The sequence below is a fragment of the Notothenia rossii genome (assembly GCF_949606895.1).
Source record: "Notothenia rossii genome assembly, chromosome: 4".
NCBI lineage: Eukaryota > Metazoa > Chordata > Actinopteri > Perciformes > Nototheniidae > Notothenia > Notothenia rossii.
In genome coordinates this window covers 19,941,621-19,963,099 of record NC_136902.1, presented here as the reverse complement: position 1 = coordinate 19,963,099, position 21,479 = coordinate 19,941,621, and the positions used below count along the sequence as shown (strand labels likewise).

Below are 21,479 nucleotides of genomic sequence, written 5' to 3'. Positions count from 1 at the left end.
TTAGACTGCAGCATTTTTGTGTGCTTCCATCCAGTGGACGGATGACTTAACCGCAGGAAGGTGCCATGGTCGTGGTGATTTGGTGACATCTGGTGGAAAGGAAAATATCATCATAATAACACAATGTTTAAGCAAAGATAAGACGTTATTGATTGACATGTTGTAAGCAGAACAGACACCGACTCAGAGAAAAAAGGTTCAGAATCAAGCAAAAATAAAAAATGAGAGATATTTGGAGAGAAAAGTGAAAAGGGACTTTAACAGTTTGAGCAAAATATGTCTATTGCCAAAGGCTATATGAAGTGTGCAAACCACATAGTTTTGTATCTGTCATATCCAAATTCAGTTAAACTTCAGTAATACTACAATAATTAAATATATAAACTACTGTATCTATCTACTGTATCTATCTACTGTATCTATCTATCTATCTATCTATCTATCTATCTATCTATCTATCTATCTATTTAGATAAAATCGTTTGTTTAACCAAAACTAAATGGATTCTCTTCTTCTCAGCACTCTTCCTCAAAACTAGAAGCTTAATCATTTATGTTGACTTCGAGAAACGTGTTGTTGTTCATACTGTGGAAGGGAAATGCTGTTAACATGGAAATAAATATTTGATAGATCTGTTTGAGCAGAAAAGATTCACTTAATGAATTCCAAACAGAAGGTGTGTTTTCAGGAACATGCAGGGCCATGTGAATGATGTGGAATACACAGTGCATCTGAACTTAGTGTATAATTTCCTGCCATGGTCTCTGACTGTTAGCGGAGGAAAATTATCAGCCACCACTGTTCACACGTCTGCTTAGTCTGTTTACTCAGCCTCAGCTCTGGGAAATGACAAATCAATATGTTATTCCTGGACAGATATTTGCTTTGTGTGAGAGGTAAAGCCTCTGGAGCCCATTTCATCCACACACAGTATACACTCTGAGTCCCTGTGTGTGTATTAGCTGTCTGAATAAATCCAGATTTCTCTCTGCATACAGTAGGTGGAAAGTAGAGAACCACCATTTATTCCTATTGTTTATTCTTACCACCCAGGTGAGACTGCTGTTTCAAAGAGGAATGCACATTCATCTATCTATATATATATATATATATATATATATATATATATATATATATATATATATATATATATATATATATATATATATATATATATATATATATATAAGTAGAGTCCATTTATGATCATGTACTTTTAATGATTGTATTATGCTTTAAATCTTCATTATGTTCAGTTTTTATTTGAGAAGATACATTGTGAAAACTAAGACAAATCTCAAACGCACTGATCTAATTATCTAAAAGAAAATACACATGTTGACACTATGCATTGCACTCTGCTGTGTAATGTGCCTGTGAAATGTGCACTTAGTCATATTGCATTAAAATGAGTGGAACACAAGTGGAGCATATTCTATATGGAAGATGAAAATGAACTTTCTCTGCCGCTCATCGAGCACGAACCCACTCATACCCTTGTGCTTTTCAGGCCCCATCACACTCTCTGTCATGTGGTAAACTCCATTTATATGTGCATGCTATTGGTGGATGGTATAATAGCTTGGACGCTCCACGGTGCTGATGGAAAATAATGCAGTTTCCTTATGAGTGGCTCTGGCTTTATTCTCCAAACCTCTGCACAGGGAAAATTGGGATTTTGTACAATAGATCGTGTGTGTGTTTTTTTTATGTGTGTGTGTGTGTGTGTGTGTGTGTGTGTGTGTGTGTGTGTGTGTGTGTGTGTGTGTGTGTGTGTGTGTGTGTGTGTGTGTGTGTGTGTGTGTGTGTGTGTGTGTGTGTGTGTGTGTGTGTGTGTGTGTGTGTGTGTGTGTGTGTGTGTGTGTGTGTGTTCTTTTATTTATGCATGTATTCAATTTGAGAGAGCCAGCGCAGCGTCTTATGCCCCCACGCCTTAACAGATAAATTATATTTACATGTAAAATGACAGACATGGAAAATGGCTCTTACTGACGGTCTTTAGCACTCTCAACCGTAACAAAATTGAGCTATATGTACATTTGTAAGGTTTACATTTGGCTTTGTTACACAATACATAGTGTAAACAAAGATACAAATGTGCACAAACAGGATTCATTTACAAGGAAGCAATGTTAAAAATCTTCTCTATAAGAATCCACCTAACAAAAAGCTTTAGATGTAGAAATGTATAAAAGCTCCTCTCAGAACTTGTAGGGTTTTATGCTCCGAAACAGGTTTAATCTTTTTGTATAAATAGACTCTCCTCAGTAGAGTCTGTCTGTATTTGCTGTAGCTGACCGTAGTTCAGCTGGGCCTGCACAGCACACAGGGGCCTTTGAGAGCTGACCCCCCACTCTCAGGGTGAATGGAGCAGCAGCAAGGGGACAGCCATGCATTTGAGTGACTCTGACATGTCTGTTTGTTTAACATGCATTATATATGAAAGATCAGAGTGAAAGAACAAAGGAGCATGAGAACAGGGCAGCAGAACAGAGAGAGGGATGAAGGGAGAGACGCCAATGAAAAGACAGGCACTGGGAAGACGGTGAGAGAGGGGTCAAAGGGAAGCGGCTGTTTACAGTTGAGTGGACACATATTGTAGGTGGAAAGCTTCCGTTTCCCGCAATAACAGGGCTACATTTGGTTTTATGAAGGAAGGAGTAAAGTCAAGAACAGAAAAGTACAAAAGAGATTTCTGTAAGGCTCAACTGTAAGGATATTATCCTCACCATTAGAGAAAAGAGGTTTTCATATAGTACAAGGCAGGTCTGACCATCAATTATTATTCAGTGTGTCATATACATTCTTTCTGATTAAATATACATGAAGATGTTGTTCATTATGGGATGGAGACGGTTTGCAGAAGACTTATAGGTTGAGCCTGTAATGTAATTGACGGGACCATTAACGCTGATAGAAGTGTAAATAATTTAAGTGTGTGTGCTCCTCATCAGCCTTACTTGAGAGAGGAAACTGCAAATGCCAAACAGAAAGGCATTTCCCGTCCTTTAAGTCTAATGAATGGAAAATACAGTGAGTCTGACTGACATACACATATTCAGACTGCATTGAAGCCATGGAGGAGCTGCTGGAGAAAAAAGGGAGTGTGTGTGTATGTGTGGGTGTGTGTATTTTGGAGGCTGATAGGTATGCAGGAGACTGTAAGAGAATTACAGTTGATGTCAATACGCCATACTAACCTGCTGTAATTCAATAAAGTCAGTGCTATGTCTTGATCCTTCATCAACCATTCAAATCTGCATCATCACATCAAATGCAAAGAAACAAAAAAGGGGAGAGAGCAAATTGATGTTTGTCCAATGCAGGGAGAGTTGACCTCTAGAGGGAGCTCTTATCATTCTAAAGTATTATGTGAGTCCTTTCAGTCCCTCCTCACACAGCTCCCCATTTAAACGTATAATTCCAGCCATGAAGCTCAGACATGCATCAACCTTACAGCATATCTGTTTTTGGACAACACGTGTAAATACATTAAAATAGTTTGGTCTGTCATAAACTCTGTTACCTCTGTGTAAGAACCGAAGTGACACTGTGCTTCTGAGGTCTGAATCTGAAAGTGAAATGTTTTCTGAGGACATCACACCTAACCTTTTGATCAAAGTCACTGTTACCCACTGTCACACCGACTGAACATCAACTAACATCTTGAAATGCATTTAAAGTCCTTGTGGATTTGCAGCAACATCAAAAGTAATGACAACACTGGCTCAAAATGCAAGGAAAAGCTGAGTGGAATATCTTACCAATGTTGTTCTGTTTCCAATGCGACCTTTTAGTGAAGAGGTGAATTGGGATATATCATTTAAACAAATAGAGCAGTCTACAACTCATAGCTGTTTTCTCTTCTGCAATTCAAAGCTAATTGCACCTAAAATCGACTAAGTTTGTATGTCTGTATTAGCTTTTTTGTGTTCACATTCCCAGGTGTGCCGTCTTTGAATAAAGTATTTGATATAATCTCATGTGTTTAGCACAGCTTGCCCACAGTTTGGACGACATGTGTCGCTCGCGCTACTGTTACAACGTATCGCCATCATTAATAGGTAGTGAGAAGTTTTTTAGATGAGGTCAGATACAGAGAAAATTAAAACCAGAAAGATATATATTGCAAACATGCCTGTGGACTGCACACACAATGTACTGCATGCTGTATACAAACGTATTTGAATTGTTAATACAGGTAGCTAAAAAGTTTACAGAATTCATGATTTACTATTGAAGTGAGGCAGAAAGTAATATACAGAAAATAGAAGGGAATTATTATTGAACCGACTGCTTGCATTTCCTTCGGCTATATGTCCTTGTGTTTCATTAGGTTTTCAGGCTTAAATTATCATCAGTGTTCATCGTCAACTGAAAGAATCCCAGGAACTTCATTGATTGGATCAATAAGGAGATAACAGTGCTTTGAAAATCAAAGACCATGCTGTACGTTTCTTTGCCTTCATAACAATTATATGACCAACCAAATTGTGTTCAAATTGTTCCCGTCACCTACCACCATTACTTGCAGACACTCATTTATTTTGCACTTATAAACCTCTTAGTATTGGTTAAACAGCTTATCTTGACTTGGTTAAAGAAGACCAATGGATATATTCCTCGGTATTACCTTCAACAAATGATGGTCTAGCTACAGTAAGTTAATTCAAGGAAAACAGGGTGGATGACATTACAGGGATTAATGTATGTGTGAGTTATATGCTGTAAGTATGTGCATACATCCAAAGCTTCGAGGCGGTTCTTCTGTTTCTGTGATTTCAAGTGTTTGTGACAGCCTGCTGTGTTTTCGCAGTATATTGGTGTGAATGTGTGTTTGAGCCTGGGTGTATGTGTGTGTATAATACAGTAATTGGTGGCAGTCGGATATGGCAGTGATTCACATTTGAGTGTTGCATCACACCCAACATCCCCAGCGGGAGGAAGTCTCCTTTCCAGAATTTATAGAAAATAGCTTTGCTTGAAAGCCTTGAAAAAGATAGATGGATTGAAGTTGGAACAAAGAGTACTATTCCATTATTATTTCTAATCAGATACGATGGAGTGTTTTCCCCTCATTGTCTACACATTTCAGCATCCTTACTTTATGTCAATGCAGATTGTATAACAAAATAGAATTTTATATGAAGTGTTTCTCAGAAATACTTTAAAGCTCTAAGGTAACAAATTAGGTTTCTTTAGTGGATTTATACATTTTATAACCAGGTCCTAATATCTCCTTGGGTTTCCAGTAACCTGCCTATTCAATCGAAAGGAAATAAGGAATCAATTATTTAGTAAAGAAACCAAATGAGGGGAAACCCAGTAGCAGAGTGATGTTTGGAAAATGTTGATTTATGTTAGTCAGGTGGACTCGACTGAAGCCGTAGTGAGAGTTTGAAGTTTATTTTCTTAGCTCAGGGCTCGGAAATCAGTCCAGGGTGGTTCCCCGCTCAACTCAGTGCACCAGAAAATCAGCTGTAAAAATAATGAATATGTTGCAAAGCAAAGGAATAAAATATGCATATTATTCGTATGTTTACTTGACTGTCAATGACCAATTTCAAAAAGTGAACATTTGACTATTTCTATATTCTATTGGAACACTGTATCCCTGTCATCTCAATATATCTCCATGCTTTAACAAGACAATCACTTAGTGTCTGGCTGTGGCCTGCAACCCACAGATTGCACTATTCCTCCCATGGCCAAGGGAATGGGGCATTATGCAACGAGTGGCCTACCACAGGTCATTAAGATGCCCTCACTCAGCAAAGCTGGTACATCTGCGCGTGCTGATCAGCCCGGCCCTGTGGTTGGTGGAGGGATGATAACAGCACGCTAATTAAAAAGCCATTTATTGGAGAGAAAGACCAATTAAAGGGCCTAATATTTGATAAGGCTCTCAGTTCACTAAGCAGCAAGCCCACCTGGGAAGTATTTATTAAATGTTAATGGAGACTCTAATTAATATCCAGGGCGGATTAATGTGCAGCTGAATATTATTCATATTCACAGAGAGGGAGGGAGAGAGAGGGAACAAGTACAAATGAGAGAAAGATTTGTAACTCAGCATTTTGCTCTGGTAGGGTGAAGTGAACACAAGTGGCTCTTATACAGGTTTGTCATCAATCCAGAGCGCTGCTGCCATGGAGTATAACGATTCCTTTTTCCATGCAAAGTATTCAAGCAGAAATTCCGTTTTTTTGTAGCAGTTAACGATTTTCTAAAAGCAGCCAGTTAGATCTGGATAATCTTTTCCGTCTTTCTCTGTATATTTATTTTCAAACCAATGTGCCCCATGAAGGGAATGCTTTATTTTTTGTAAATTACTTTTTTGTGTTCCACATTAGATTTTTTTGAAAACTTGGCATACAAGAGACTGCAATATGCGACATGTTATATACAAAAACATTATGTTTTGTAATTAATTGATATGAATTTCACTTCCAAATGTAAATTTATTTATTTTTTTCATTTTTCCACATGTTTACTTTAAGGATTTTTATATAATTTTGGCTCTGCTCCTCTCCTCTTTCCTCGTTCTTTGTCATATTGACCAGAAAATGACCAGGGGGACAACCAGGTCCACACTTCAAAAAATACAAAGTCCTTTGTATTAGTGTGCAGTACAAAGTATTTAGAGTATGTGCACTCTTATTCGATTTACTTGCACTATTTTATCTGTTTTATTGTGTTGCACTGTTGGAGGAGCCCTTGACCTAAGATTTTCATTGTCATAACTACACAGGAGCGATGTACAAATAACAATATTAGCCTTGAATCTTGAATCTCTTCTTGAAGATTCAACTTATTGTCATTACATAGTACAGGTACTATGCAACGAAATGGTTTCTCTGCATTTGAGCCATCCTAGTGTTAGGAGCAGTGGGCTGCCATTAAGTACGGCGCCCCGGGAGCAGTACAGGGAACAGTGCCTTGCTCAGGGACACCTCAGTAGCACTTGGTCTTTCTGGTGACCTTCCAGTTGCCAAGCCAAGTCCCTATATGGACTTCGCCACCACCGCCCTCTGTGTCCCTGGCTGGTTTTGTGAGTGTGTCAGTTGTCCTTGCTTCTGTCCCTTAGAAGCTGGTCTCTATTTATAAATCGTGTTTAAACAAAAACAGGGTTCTCCTGGTCACTGAGCAGCACAGAGCTTTGGAGAGTCATTCGCCGTGTTCCTCAGCTTCTCAACAACAGAGGACAGACCAAGTTGAACTTTAGATAACAAAATGATTTCCCCCTAGAACCGGCCTCTTTCTCCCCCTTTCCTTTTACAAATAGCTTTGTTTGTTACTGCTGCTGTGAGCCGAGTTATTGTCTGACTGTGAAGATGGTTTCCTCTCATTTTCTTTTTATTGTGATGAGGTGTTTTGGTTTTCCTTTGACCTTGTTTACATCCCTTCCACAAGCTATTAGGAACTATGTAGTGTGTCTTCATTACAGATGGCTGCTCTATTAGCCAAGACTAATAGACATGGTCACAGAGGAAGGACATGCCAATAGCACTAAATATGCTAAAGGTAACGATCCATTGAATTGGTGGCAAGATTAAGGTTAAGGATAAAGGTTGAGGTTAGAGTGACAATCTCACATGTAAACTGTCAAGGGGCCAGCTGTTTACCAGTGGCAAACAAGAGGTAAGCCACAACACACTAGCACTGTTATCAACTCTTGTTGCTAGTAATTCCCAATCTGAGTTTAATTTTGACATGACTGATCGTGGTTTGTGTGTGTCTGCATCTCTTGAGGGATGATGTTGGCAGGATAAACTCTGTGAGGTTAGAGCTGGCATTACTGTAATACTATGAATAATAGAACATACCTCAACCTGTGTTATTTAAATGTTTCATTAATTATTAAGAGATGCTGACCATGAGCTTTGCACCTTTATGTAAGGTGCACACTCTAGGCTCTTTGGCATAGAGGGTGAGATTGTGTGTGTGTGTGTGTGTGTGTGTGTGTGTGTGTGTGTGTGTGTGTGTGTGTGTGTGTGTGTGTGTGTGTGTGTGTGTGTGTGTGTGTGTGTGTGTGTGTGTGTGTGTGTGTATGTGGGTGGGTGGGTGAGGTGTGTGTGTGTGTGTGTGTGTGTGTGTGTGTGTGTGTGTGTGTGTGTGTGTGTGTGTGTGTGTGTGTGTGTGTGTGTGTGTGTGTGTGTGTGTGTGTGTGTGTGTGTGTGTGTGTGTGTGTGTGTGTGTGTGTGTGTGTGTGTGTGTGTGTTTGTGTGTGTGAGAGAGGGAGAGAGAGAGTACATTCAAATGGATGGGTGTTTGTGGTTATAGAAAGTGTGATTAAAGCTGACATTCTTTGATTTAATGAAATTAGAAGGCAATTAGCTGATTTATTGCCTTTTATGGCCAATCCTTGAAATGTCATTCTGTTTACTGTAATTCTGCAAACTCCCAACTCAGCAGCTGCAAACCAGGCAGAGTAATACATGCCTCCATGTATTACTCTGGAGGCATGCTGTGTGTCTGAGGACACCCACAGCAAATAGTGATCGTTTAATAGATGTGTGTGTGTGTGTGTGTGTGTGTGTGTGTGTGTGTGTGTGTGCGTGTGTGTGTGTGTGTGTGTGTGTGTGTGTGTGTGTGTGTGTGTGTGTGTGGCTTTATTGGTCAATAAAAATACTCAGGCCTGAGTTGGAATGTGAATTTATTGTTTCTGCGGTCAGTTAGTTGTATGTGCATGGGCGTCTGTAGCAGTATTAAGGCCACAATATCCGGTAATTCAGTCAGACACAGCAGGCAAAGTGCTATGTTGAAACTTCACTGTAGACCAGCTACACAGCTAAGATGGATGGTTGGTGGGGGGGACTATTAAAGGATATAACGTAAGAAAGGGAGGGAGGGCGAACGACTGGAAATCAGCAGGAAACGGCTGTTGAACGGCGGGCAGATCAATACTAATAACCACAGACAGAGAATGACTTCGTCTCATCCCTAATAACTCACACAGAGAAGGAGAGAGAGCGAGAGCGAGAGAGAGAGAGAGAGAGAGAGAGAGAGAGAGAGAGAGAGAGAGTGGCGAGGCTGTAAGAGGAGAGGCGAAGTAAAGGAAAAATGATTGTGAATGTGTCTGTTCTGCAAACTCTGTTGGTCTCTTTCTTTTGGTTTAATAAGAGGGCAGGGCGAACAGACGGCCATGTTTTGGGTGCCACTTTATCAATGTGGAAACCCGGTGCCACCCATCTCCTCCTCTTGCAGCCCTCACTGTGCTCACAGTCATATTTGGAAGGTGTGTGTGTGTGTGTGTGTGTGTGTGTGTGTGTGTGTGTGTGTGTGTGTGTGTGTGTGTGTGTGTGTGTGTGTGTGTGTGTGTGTGTGTGTGTGTGTGTGTGTGTGTGTGTGTGTGTGTGTGTGTGTGATGGAGTGTTGGGGTGCCATACAATTTGTGGTGAATTCGATTTTTCTAAAAGCATCTCTCAATAAGAGGCTGCTGAATGCGTTTGCCCTAATGGCCTGCCATTTTATATTTCTTTAATAAAGTTACGGAGGAGTAAATGGTCAACCCCGCAGTGCTTCTCCACACACACTCAACCTTGCAAAGTACACTACATTTTCATTCTAAGCTGAGGTGCAGACATTAACCTCAGTTAATTCTGTGTGCCAGAGAGAAACTGAAGCTGCATAATGCTTACCTCCTAACACTCAGCACACTGGGAAATCCAGTTTTGTGTGTGTTTCTTTGTGTGTGTTTGTGTGTGTGTCTCTGTGAGTGAGTGTGTACATATCTGTGCGCAGTCACTACGTCAGCTGAATGTAGCAACTCTGTATCAAAGCATAATAATGTGATCCCAGCTTACTTTAGAGTGACAATTCCATTTCACCCAGGCTTCACAGCTTTGGTGAAAATTCAACACCTTGCTCAGACTCAAACATATTCACGCTCCGTTGAGTTGAAACTTCCCTGTGAGCGAGTGCGTAGAGAGATAGAAGGGCAGAATAAAGAAAGAGTTTCTCTGATGTCAGATGAGAAAACTGCACACACATGTAATTATGTTAGTGTTTCACATGTCCTGACAAATAGAACAAGGAATCCAGTTTCCTCTTTCTGGTGCCAAATATGAGAACCAAAAGCAATCTGTCCAAAGCGCTTATCTCCCGCAGTATGGTGCATAGTTGTTTGAGGAACCTTTTCAGATCATTTTCAACACAGTGTGCGCGTTAATGGAAAGTGGACTTGTTGTGATTCCCAGATGGCAGACAGCTCATTGTCTGTTGCTATACATAGAGACACATTTAGGACAGAGCTTTCATAAGCCAGTCATTATGGTGAAACTCAGGAGCAGATGGCCTAAAGCCATGCCTGGAATTTGCTTCCAACAACCACCACAAGGACATATTGTCTGTAATATTTTTTATGCATTACTGTGGTAGGTAATGACCCATGGCAATGGAAAAGGAAAATTATGATATGAATCTTTGCTTGAAAAGCAATATGTTGCAATTATTTCAAGTAGTGTTTGTCATAGCTTCTATTGTCCAGGCAATCTGCTTAAAAATGCTGTATGTACAATAAACGTGAATCTAAAAAAAAGTTTCAGATGCTTTGAGGAATAACAACAACATTGGAAACACAGTAACAATAACAAAACGGTGTGCTTTGGTTGAGCATCTCGTATAGGTATTAATGTAAAAATGTGAACCTGAGCTATATGACTCGGTGGTTCAATAAGGCTTAAAGTCTGCCAGGTAAGTGAGTACGAATTTGCTCAAACATAATGGTGCTTATGAGGAGTCCATAATTGATTTAGTGAACATTTCACTGACACATATTTAGTTGTCATCAGAGCAACCTTCTATAAAATATGTGCTAATAAATAGCGGACCCTTTAACCTATAGATTTTCTCTAGGGCTATCCTCAGATGGTGCTATGGTTTATTAAACAACAATGATACATATCACCATCGACCCATCCTAATCAATTATTTAATCCTAAGGCCAGGCCATACCAGCATATTTTACAGCTCCTAATGGCTATATCTATCTGTCCCTGCCATTTATGCCCCTCCCTCTCCCTCTAATATTGACTGAGAAAAGCTAAGAAATGACTGTTATTGAGTAGAACAATGTCTGGCCAAAATTGTATTGACTTTGACAGTATGTATTCATCAAAGTTCATTCCATTGGTAATGAAAGGTCTTCCATGGATTTCACAAAGTGGAGGAGTCAACGTTATTCACATTTGTTATGTTATTTTAAGTTTTTTTGTTGTTGATAAGAATGCCTTATATTTGTACATCAATGTTCCCTATGAATGTTTTTGCTGATATGCCTAGACACTAATTTCTATTTAAAGGTGTAAATACTAAATGTTTTCAATATTCCAATGAAAAGGAAGGAAATATCCATTTGGCTCAGTTGGCTTTCAGTTTACAGTTACAATGATATGATGAACTGATCATCTCTTCGTAGAAAGGACATGCCGGTAAATGAAAACTTTTTCCAGACGAGAGATTTTTTGTAAAAATATAATAGCTACTAGTTAATTTCCTAAGGAAAGAGGTGCTGAGACAGTGAATGATTTGCTAAATGTAATCCAGTTGTTTGTGAAGCCTCTCTGAAGTGGCAGTGTGACAGGCTATTGCCTACAAAAAGAAACAAAAGAGGAGTTACTTATCACAAATATTGAAATAATTCAGACTTCAGAGTCTAAAACGTTTAATCTTAGGGAGTCTTCGCCGTTTTTCTCAATTAGTTTTGGGACCCTCTTCCGGTTTAAACTTTGGTGCGCATTCCTGCGTTGCAGTAACGCTCCTTAACGTGAGTTGCTGGAGAGAAGAAGAGTTTGGCACCACGCATGGCACCTGTGTAGTTGGCAAGCTAGCTAAAGTAGACATAAACAAACATTGGAAAACGTTTTCGACATTACAGAGGAAGAGCGATGGTTTTGGAGACACAATTCCCTGCCACAAGTCTGAGTCAGAGGAAGGGCCAAAATGAACTTCTGTGACCATGCTAACAATGTAAATATTAATGCTAACATAGCGTTACCTGCGTGTTCCCCAATGTGCGTAAGTTGGTGATGCTGGATGCCATAACACAATCCTGATGAATGAAACTCTACAAACTGTAAGTAAACATTATTAAAATTGTTTGGCCGCCGTGCCATTGCTTGGTGAATACAAGTTTACAAACTGTCAGTCATCTTTATTATGTTTTTTTTGGCCGCCGTGCCAGTGCTGTCCGTACAGTTTTATGGCCGTGTTTCTGTTGTGTATCTGTTGATGAACACGTTGTGAGTAGACCTTGGGCACTCACTGTTACACTTTTACTGCCGAGCCGAGGTTCCATTTATCAAAAATACTGGGTAATTCAGGTAAGTCAACCCTGTTTAACAGAATATTGTTTTGTTGGGTAGTATGAAAGCAAATTAAAATGTGTTGCATATACTTGTATTTTACATTGTAGTTAGCTAGTATTTGTAGACTATTTAGAATGTGGTTATGCTTGCAGGGTTTTCTGCAAATGTTACATGGAGTTATAATTGTTGTTATCATAAAGGCTCATCAGCATAATTAGAGCTTTTCTTTCCCTACAATCTGATAGAAATCAATTTGGGAAATCTCATCAATTAGTGTGATCTATAATTTATTTAAAGCTGTGCTTGTGGTTAACTGTTGAATGTGTGGTATTACACAAACTGTATTTCAGCTGCTGATGAGTTATTGTGATTAGACTTTGGCAACAGTCTCATGGCTGCACAGTTTCTTTGTTGACAGAGAGTGGTTGTGTTCAAATAATTCTGTAGACTCAGCTTTTGTACAGTTGAGTGATGGTAGCTACCCTGCCATTAGTAGACCAAAATGCTTCTCATTTTTGTTGTTGTGACAGATTAATGAAAATCTATTCACACCGTGCTATACATAGAAAAAAAAAGATCTGTCTGTATGGTAATTTTTGACAATTAGTCTTTGCATTTGATGTTTGGTCATATAAGACTTGCTATGTTGTCCTTGTTTCTTGGTGGGACTTTCTATTGCCAATAACATGTTGACATGATGATGAGTGTGCTTCATGCTGGGCATTAAGAAACCCTATGGTCTTTTAGAGCTTGCTATAAACCTTTTTTCATGGTAAACGTTTTGACATGTCATAATAGAAAAAGCACAGGTGTGTCACACACCTCAATACATCAATAATGGCTTCAGTCTATTAATTGTGGACAGCATGCACAAAGCAAGGCCATGACATTGGCTTACTTCATCAACAGGAGCTATAGTTTATTTTGCAGGAGGCAAAAATGTCAGACATTGAATGCAAAGTCAAAACGACCGCCTCTCCCCTCTCTGATCACTCAACATTTCCATGGATCTCCATATCCTTGTTCATACTAGTTGTAACTTTAAAATGTGCCTGATGCATACAAAGCTTTACATCTTTCACATTTTTCATATATTGGGAGTTGTATGCACATTTTTTACAATATAACTTTTCTATGACGTTTGTTGGATTGAAACCAGTTCCTTTTTTCCAAATATCCCTGCTTACTATCTTAAACATTCAAGCCAGCAGTTTAGTGTAATTTCTTCAGAAATGTTATGACCTTTTAGGGAAAATGGAAATGACTCCCATCAAAAATATCTATTTAGTTATAAAATTGTATTACAAACTTATTTTGTTAGCATCAGGGTTTATGATTATTATATATTCTTCTGCGTCACTGTGATAGCTGAAATCTAGTTAATTTTTGAAGCACAAGAAATAAGGTTAAAACTCAGCAGGGGTAAATTATTTTTGCTATTCATTCTAGTGTATACGATGGTCAATCAAATGGATGATTTAGCAGAAGGACTTAGGTCGCTGTGTGTGTGTGTGTGTGTGTGTGTGTGTGTGTGTGTGTGTGTGTGTGTGTGTGTGTGTGTGTGTGTGTGTGTGTGTGTGTGTGTGTGTGTGTGTGTGTGTGTGTGTGTGTGTGTGTGTGTGTGTGTGTGTGTGTGTGTGTGTGTGTGTGTGTGTGTGTGTGTGTGTGTGTGTGTGTGTGTGTGCTCTCTCTCTCTCACATGTGTGAAGTGGGTGTGGACATGGGAACTAATGGTGACTTATTAACATCATAATTCAGCCAGGCAGGACAACTAATCACTGAGACCTCAGATAGACCAGCCACAGGGGGTGATGGATGAGGCCTGTTTGTGTGTGTACACGTTGGTGTGTATGTGTGCATCTGCATTTATGTGTGAGTGTGTGTTTCTGTGTGTGTTAGTGATAGATTAGTTGTGTGGCGGTCCTTTCGCACTGAGATGTCTCCCAATCAGTCTTGATGATTAGGTTCTATTGATGAGGTGCATTGATGAGTGTGATTGTGGGTCTAGGGCGTGGCAACACATTTCTTGGAAACAGGAAATACACCCAGAAGGTGTATTAAGGACTTTAAGTACATTACTATGTGTCTGCGTGCTTTGGAGTGTGTTTACTTGTCTGCTGATGAGTATTTCTGTGTTTTTGTTCGTGTTGGGTCTGCTGTCTGCCTTTAGATCATGGAGGGCTGGACCTAGGCCGTTTATCACAAGGAACTCTATAGTGAGGAGTGTGTGGAAGTCCCTTATTCACTCTTATCCTCCTCTATCTGTGTCTCCATCCATCTCTTGGCCTCCTCCCTCTACAATGCCACTCATTCGTCTTTGGCTCAGTCAGGGCTGTTTACACTCATTTAGCTCCAACTGAGGTGCAGCCAGGGCAACCTTTGAGGTATTTATAGGCAGCAGGTGAATAACAACGTAAACAGGAAGCAAGAGAGAATTAAATAAAAAGAACATGACATCATGCGAGAAAAATAATAGGCTTCTTTTAAAGTCATAAACCTAGGCAGTGACCACAAGCTGCAAATAATGAGATTTCCATTATGGCTTCTGCTCTCTTAAGCTTGCAGTTATTGTAACCATTGTAAGCAATGAAATGACATTGCAGAGATGATTTTACACATGTGTGATAGGAGTTATTGTTAATATCGACATGTCCCCACCCTTCCCCTTTCTCTCTCTCCATCCCTTAGCAAGCAGCGGGGGCCAGCGGAACAGAGGAAGAGACAAACTGAATTAGTGTTCTTTTCATCATCCGTGACCAGCGAGCCGTCTGATAACCCTGATCTCATTATGAACGCTAATTGTTAAGTTCTCCCTCCTCTCATCCTTTCATGCTCACCGTACACACATTTATGACTAAAGGCCCATCTTAGTGAAAGGAAGCTTATCTCTCTCTCTCTCTCTCTCTCTCTCTCTCTCTCTCTCTCTCTCTCTCTCTCTCTCTCTCTCTCTCTCTCTGTGCATGTCTAAGTATTTACTTCCTGCCTGCTAATGGCACCAACTTCAGGGAGAGGTCCAATATCCACTTTTAGCATAATCATTCTGAGCATGGGCAGCAACATGAGAGATTTATGGTCTGCTGAATGCATGCTGGCAGATCTTCCAGCTTTCACATCTGAACCTTTTAGCTGTCTGTTTCTAACAACCATCTCCATCCTGCCCCTCTATTCTTCCCCTCTTTCCACTCATTCACTTACTGTGTGCATGTTTGTGTTTGAGGGTAGCTGCAGCTATTTATTTATTGCTGTATGGCGTATTTCTGTATTTTTTACTTGGGTGCGTTAGTATGTATGTACTTCTCAAACAAAAGCAAAGGCAACTTTCCAGCTTTGTAATACATCTTGTGTCCTTGGTTCAACTTTCTGAAATCCTGAATATGGGACAAGGGAGCTTCAGCAATGTTTTGATTATTGGTTTCCTCTATGTTCCTGCTGTGAGTAATGACCACAACTTTTAATGGAGGTCTTACCAGTGTCCTGCTATTAATTAAAGCTTGATTGGAAGAATAAATTAATCTAGCTGTGGTCTGCCCGATCAATAACCCATATGAGGGCTCCATTAAGCACCAAGGGCTGAGTGCCTCTGCATGTGATATGTGTGTGTTGAAGAGTTAGGGGAGTCAAATGGGCCTCTTACATTGCAAGTGATTTTCACCTCCATTAATCATAACAACCTCATCAAGCCGTGCGTGTGTGTCTGTGTGTTTGTGCGTGCGTGTTTGTTTATCCATCCGACTATGCTTTTCCATGCAGCAGAATCTTGTAATTTAATTTTTTTTAGCACCGTCTTGAATTGATTTTGGAGTTCCTCAAGTAGACTAGGGCTGCAACAAACGACTAATTTGATAATCGATTAATCTATCGATTAATGAAACGATTAATCGATTATTCGGATCGTTAAGGTTTTAACTGTACTACTACTTATATCAATACTGCTTATCGATCCGGTCCTTTCAACGATAGTATTAACGGTTCTTTTGACAAGAAATAAGGTAAACTAACTCAACAAATTGTGAACAAAACTAACATTGCTTTTTATTTGAATTAAATGCATAATATTTCACATCAAAAGAAACAACAATGTTTTAACAAATCATATTAAATAATGTGATGACAGAACTGTAAACAGAATAGCTGAAACTTTAACAAAATAACTAATTCAGTTACCTCTAATCATTAACCTATGTTTTTATAACTGAGTTAACTCTGCGTGTTGCTGCTAGCATACATAACACCTGACGTGGAAAGGTTACTCTTGGAAGGGGCTACAGAGCTACTAGAAAGACAGCCGAACCCGGTGCATTTCTCCGTCTGAATGTGGTGCACTTTTGCTAAATGTTTAGACAAATTGCTCGTTTTACCGCCTTTATATGATAAACTGTTATTGCAATTTTGGTAACGAGCATTGTCCACATCGAGACGGATAAAGTTTAACCACACCTCGGAGCGCGTTCTCTCCGCCATCTCCTGCGTGTGTGTGTAAACTGCCCCGCCCCCTCGCAAGCAGGCGGGGGAGAGATCGCTCGTCTGAATTCGGAAGATCGAAAATACATTATAGACGCATTTTGTAGTCATATTGCATATTAGAAACTGAGTTGGCGACACTAAGACTGCGATATAATGTTTATGTAGCAATAATACATAACATATGTTTTTAAATGTCTCCTGTACCCATACAAAAGAGCGATAACGTTGGAGCTTAACGGGGTGTAGAACACATGTGATGACGTCACCAACGAATCGACGACTGAATTAGTTGCCAACTAATTTGGTAATCGATTTTAATCGATTAAGTCGATTAGTTGTTGCACCCCTAAAGTAGACAGTGAACAGATGGTATTTTGCACACATAATTCAGGGGAATCTGACATTTTTCCCTTAAATCAGTAAAAAACCTCTGCTATGAAACAAAGGGAAATGGCATTTGCACATAAAGTTCACTCAAATAAAATGCTAATCCAGAATCGGTTTAATATGAAGGTATAATATAATATATAATATATTCATAAAGGGAGCAAATATCACATCAACTTGTGCTGAATTCTCAAACAAAAGTGAGAAGTTGTACATAAAGTGATATGTTTTTCAATTCCTGCAACTTCTCAGATAAAAAACATATTTATATAGACTTGTGAAGACTGTCTGATTTGAAATATAATTATGTTTTCCCAAGTTATAAATGAATTAGACTTTGAGAGTGTATGTAGAGAATTATTGTATAGGTGCACAAAAGCAGATGCAAATTTAGTTTTTAAATGGGCATGTGTGTATTACATATAAGCACATTATCGGTGCCCTACTTACCTAATAGTAATGTTAATTGGTTCAAATATCTATTTACATTTTGATTCAATTTATGGAAAAAGCCATGTTGTTGTTTAAGCTAAATAGCATTTATAACCTTTGCTTTGAAAGGTTAATCTACTAATGGGGCCAATACATGCAGTATATCCTGCATAATGTTGGCATTTTGGCATAATGCTGGCAAGAAGTGTCCAAAATTAACTAGTTTATGAAAAAAAAAGAATAGCATTAACATCAGCCTCAGCTAAACTTTGTTCATTGCTAACCAGCGATTGTTATCATGCCAATCTAAGATGGTGAACTGAACATGGTAAAAATCATACCTGCAAACATTTATTATGAGCATGTTGTTGTTCTGCAGTAGTAAGCCACTTTAATTGTTGAAATGTCAGGGGTCACCAACATATCATCATATTTCATCATAGTATTGGATAGCAAAGCATTTAGCGTATTCTTCCAAGCAGTCTTCCAAGAGCTACATCTTACCCTAAAGCAAATCCTTGGACCATTTTAAATTACCAACCGATATCTCCATGTACAGTGGGGCTAAAAATGGAAAGCTGTACCTTTTTGATGTGCTCTATGTAAAGTAGTTCAGGTAAACATTCTAGATAAGATATGCCAATATTTTTTATGTGGATAAGACAAAGTAACATTTACATTCAGTGGCTCCTTTTTAGAAGTTCATGCATTATGAGTAGCATCAAGTTAGGGCTGCTCGATTATGGCAAAATCATAATCACGATTATTCTGGTCAATAATTGATATCACGATTATTAAATACGATTATTCATTGACTTACCTCTCTGAAGAACCAGCACCTTACCGTGGTAGAGAGGTTTGTGTGCCCTGATGAACCTGTGTTGTCTGGAACCTTGTGTTCCTGGTAGGCTCTCCCATGGCAAATTGGTCTCAGGCAAGGGGCCAGACTAAGATTGGTTCACAAGACCTCATGAAAGACGACACACAAAGTAAGGATACCCGGCCCGGAGGAAGCCCGGGGTCCCCTTCTGGAGCCAGGCCCAGAAGGAGGACTCGTCGGCGAGCGTCTGGTGGCCGGGCTTGCCACGGAGTCCGGCCGGGCACAGTCCGAAAAGGCAACGTGGGCAACACCTCCGCTTCTCCGTCCCGCGGGCCCACCAACTACGGGAAACAGCGATGGGTTCGGGGGCACTGCCAGAAGGGTGGCAGTGAAGACAGAGGGTCTCGACGGACCAGACCCGGGCGACAGAAGCTGGCTTTGAGGACGTGGAACGTCACCTCTCTGGGGGGGAAGGAGTCGGAGCTTGTGCGGGAGGTGGAGCGTTACCAGTTGGATCTGGCTGGGCTCACCTCTACGCACAGCATCGGCTCTGGAACCTTACTTCTGGATAGGGGTTGGACTCTATTCTTCTCCGGACTTGCTCAAGGTGTGAGGCGCCGGTCGGGTGTGGGGATACTCACAAGTCCCCGGTTTGGTGCTTCGTTGTTGGAGTTTACCCCAGTGGACGAGAGGGTCGCCTCCCTACGCCTGCGGGTTATGGTGGGGAAAACTCTGACTGTTGTGTCTGCTTGTGCACCCAACAGCAGTTCAGAGTATACAGCCTTCTTGGAGACCCTGGAAAGAGTCCTGTATGGGGCTCCTGAAGGGGACTCTTTAATCTTGCTACGAGACTTCAACACACATGTGGGCAATGATGGAGACACTTGGAGGGGAGTGATTGGGAGGAACGGCCCCCCTGATCTGAACCGGAGTGGTGGTTTGTTACTGGACTTCTGTGCTAGTCAAGGATTGGCAATAACAAACACCATGTTCGAACATAAGGATGCTCATAAGTGTACGTGGTACCAGAGCACCCTAGGCAGAAGGTCCATGATCAATTTCGTTATCGTATCATCGGACCTGAGGCCGTATGTTTTGGACACTAGGGTAAAGAGAGGGGCGGAGTTGTCAACTGATCACCATCTGGTGGTGAGTTGGGTCGAGTGGCGAGGGAAGCCTCTGGATAGACCTGGTAAGCCAAAACGTGTAGTTCGGGTGAAATAGGAACGTCTGGAGGAGGCCCAAGTTCAGGAGGCCTTCAACTCACACCTCCGGCGGAGCTTTTCGGGCATTCCTGTGGGGGTTGGGGACATTGAACCAGAGTGGTCGGTGTTCAAAGCCTCTATTGCTGAAGCCGCGGCAGGGAGCTGTGGTCTCAAGCTCCTAGATGCCTCAAGGGGCGGTAACCCTCGAACCTCCTGGTGGACACCGGTGGTCAGGGAAGCCGTCCGACTGAAGAAGGAGGCCTTCAGGGATTTGTTATCCCGGGGGACTCCCAAGGCAGTTGCAAGGTAACGACAGGCCCAAAGGGCAGCAGCCTCAGCCGTGGCCAAGGCAAAGCAGCGGTGTGGGAGAAGTTTGGAGAAGACATGGAAAAGGACTTTCGGGCGGCACCAAAGTTGTTCCGCCCAGAAATGCTGAAGGCTCTGGGTGTTGAGGGAATGTCATGGTTGACACGTCTCATCAACGTTGCGTGGAAGTCGGAAACAGTACCGATGGAGTGGCAGACCGGGGTGGTGGTTCCCCTTTTTAAAAAGGGGGATCAGAGGGTGTGTGCCAATTACAGAGGCATCACACTACTCAGCCTCCCCGGGAAAGTTTACTCTAAGGTACTCGAAAGGAGGGTCAGGCCGATTGTCAAACCTCAGATTGAGGAGGAACAATGCAGATTCCGTCCTGGTCGTGGAATGACGGATCAGCTTTTTACTCTCGCAACAATCCTGGAGGGGGCCTGGGAGTACGCTTATCCAGTCTACATGTGTTTTGTAGACTTGGAGAAGGCGTATGACCGGGTTCCCAGGGAGTCACTATGGGAGGTGCTGCGGGAGTATGGGGTGAGGGGGTCTCTACTCAGGGCCATCCAATCTCTGTACTCCCAAAGCGAGAGCTGTGTCCGGGTCCTTGGCAGTAAGTCGGACCCATTTCCGGTGAGGGTTGGCCTCCGCCAAGGCTGCGCTTTGTCACCAATCCTGTTTGTAATATACATGGATCGGATTTCGAGGCGTAGTCATGGGGGAGGGGGTCTGCAGTTCGGTGGACTAAGGATTGCACCACTGCTTTTTGCAGATGATGTGGTTCTGATGGCTTCATCGGTCTGCAACCTTCAGCACTCACTGGATCGGTACGCAACCGAGTGTGAAGCGGCTGGGATGAGGATCAGCACCTCCAAATCTGAGGCCATGGTTCTCAGCAGGAAACCGATGGACTGTCCACTCCAAGTAGGGAATGAGTCCTTACCCCAAGTGAAGGAGTTCAAGTATCTCGGGGTCTTGTTCTCGAGTGAGGGAACAATGGAGCGTGAGATGGGTCGGAGAATCAGAGCAGCGGGAGCGGTATTGCAGTCGCTTTACCGCACCGTTGTGACGAAAAGGGAGCTGAGCCAGAAGGCAAAGCTCTCTGTCTACCGCGCCATTTTCGTTCCTACCCTCACCTATGGTCATGAAGGATGGGTCATGACCGAAAGAACGAGATCGCGGGTAAAAGCGGCCGAGATGGGTTTTCTCCGCAGGGTGGCTGGCGTCTCCCTTAGGGATAAGGGGGGAAGTTCGGTCATTCGGGAGGGACTCGGAGTTGAACCGCTCCTCCTTTGCGTCGAAAGGAGCCAGTTGAGGTGGTTCGGGCACCTAGTTAGGATGCCACCTGGGCACCTCCCTAGGGAGGTGTTCCAGGCACGTCCAGCTGGGAAGAGACCAAGGGATAGATCTAGGACCAGGTGGAGGGATTATATCTCTTCGCTGGCCTGGGAGCGCCTTGGGATCCCCCAGTCAGAGATGGTTGATGTGGCCAGGGAAAAGAAAGTTTGGGGCTCTCTGCTGGAACTGCTAACCCCGCCACCCGACCACGGATAA

General features: G+C 41.6%; 1 long non-coding RNA gene across 1 annotated transcript; it reads left to right on the top strand.

Moving 5' to 3' along the window:
- Positions 1–11,718: 11,718 nt before the first annotated feature.
- LOC307037919 lies at positions 11,719–16,118 on the top strand. The gene is made up of 3 exons (XR_013807820.1): positions 11,719–12,076; positions 14,479–14,692; positions 14,997–16,118. It is a non-coding gene; the product is annotated as an uncharacterized lncRNA (long non-coding RNA).
- The last annotated feature ends 5,361 nt before the right edge of the window (positions 16,119–21,479 follow it).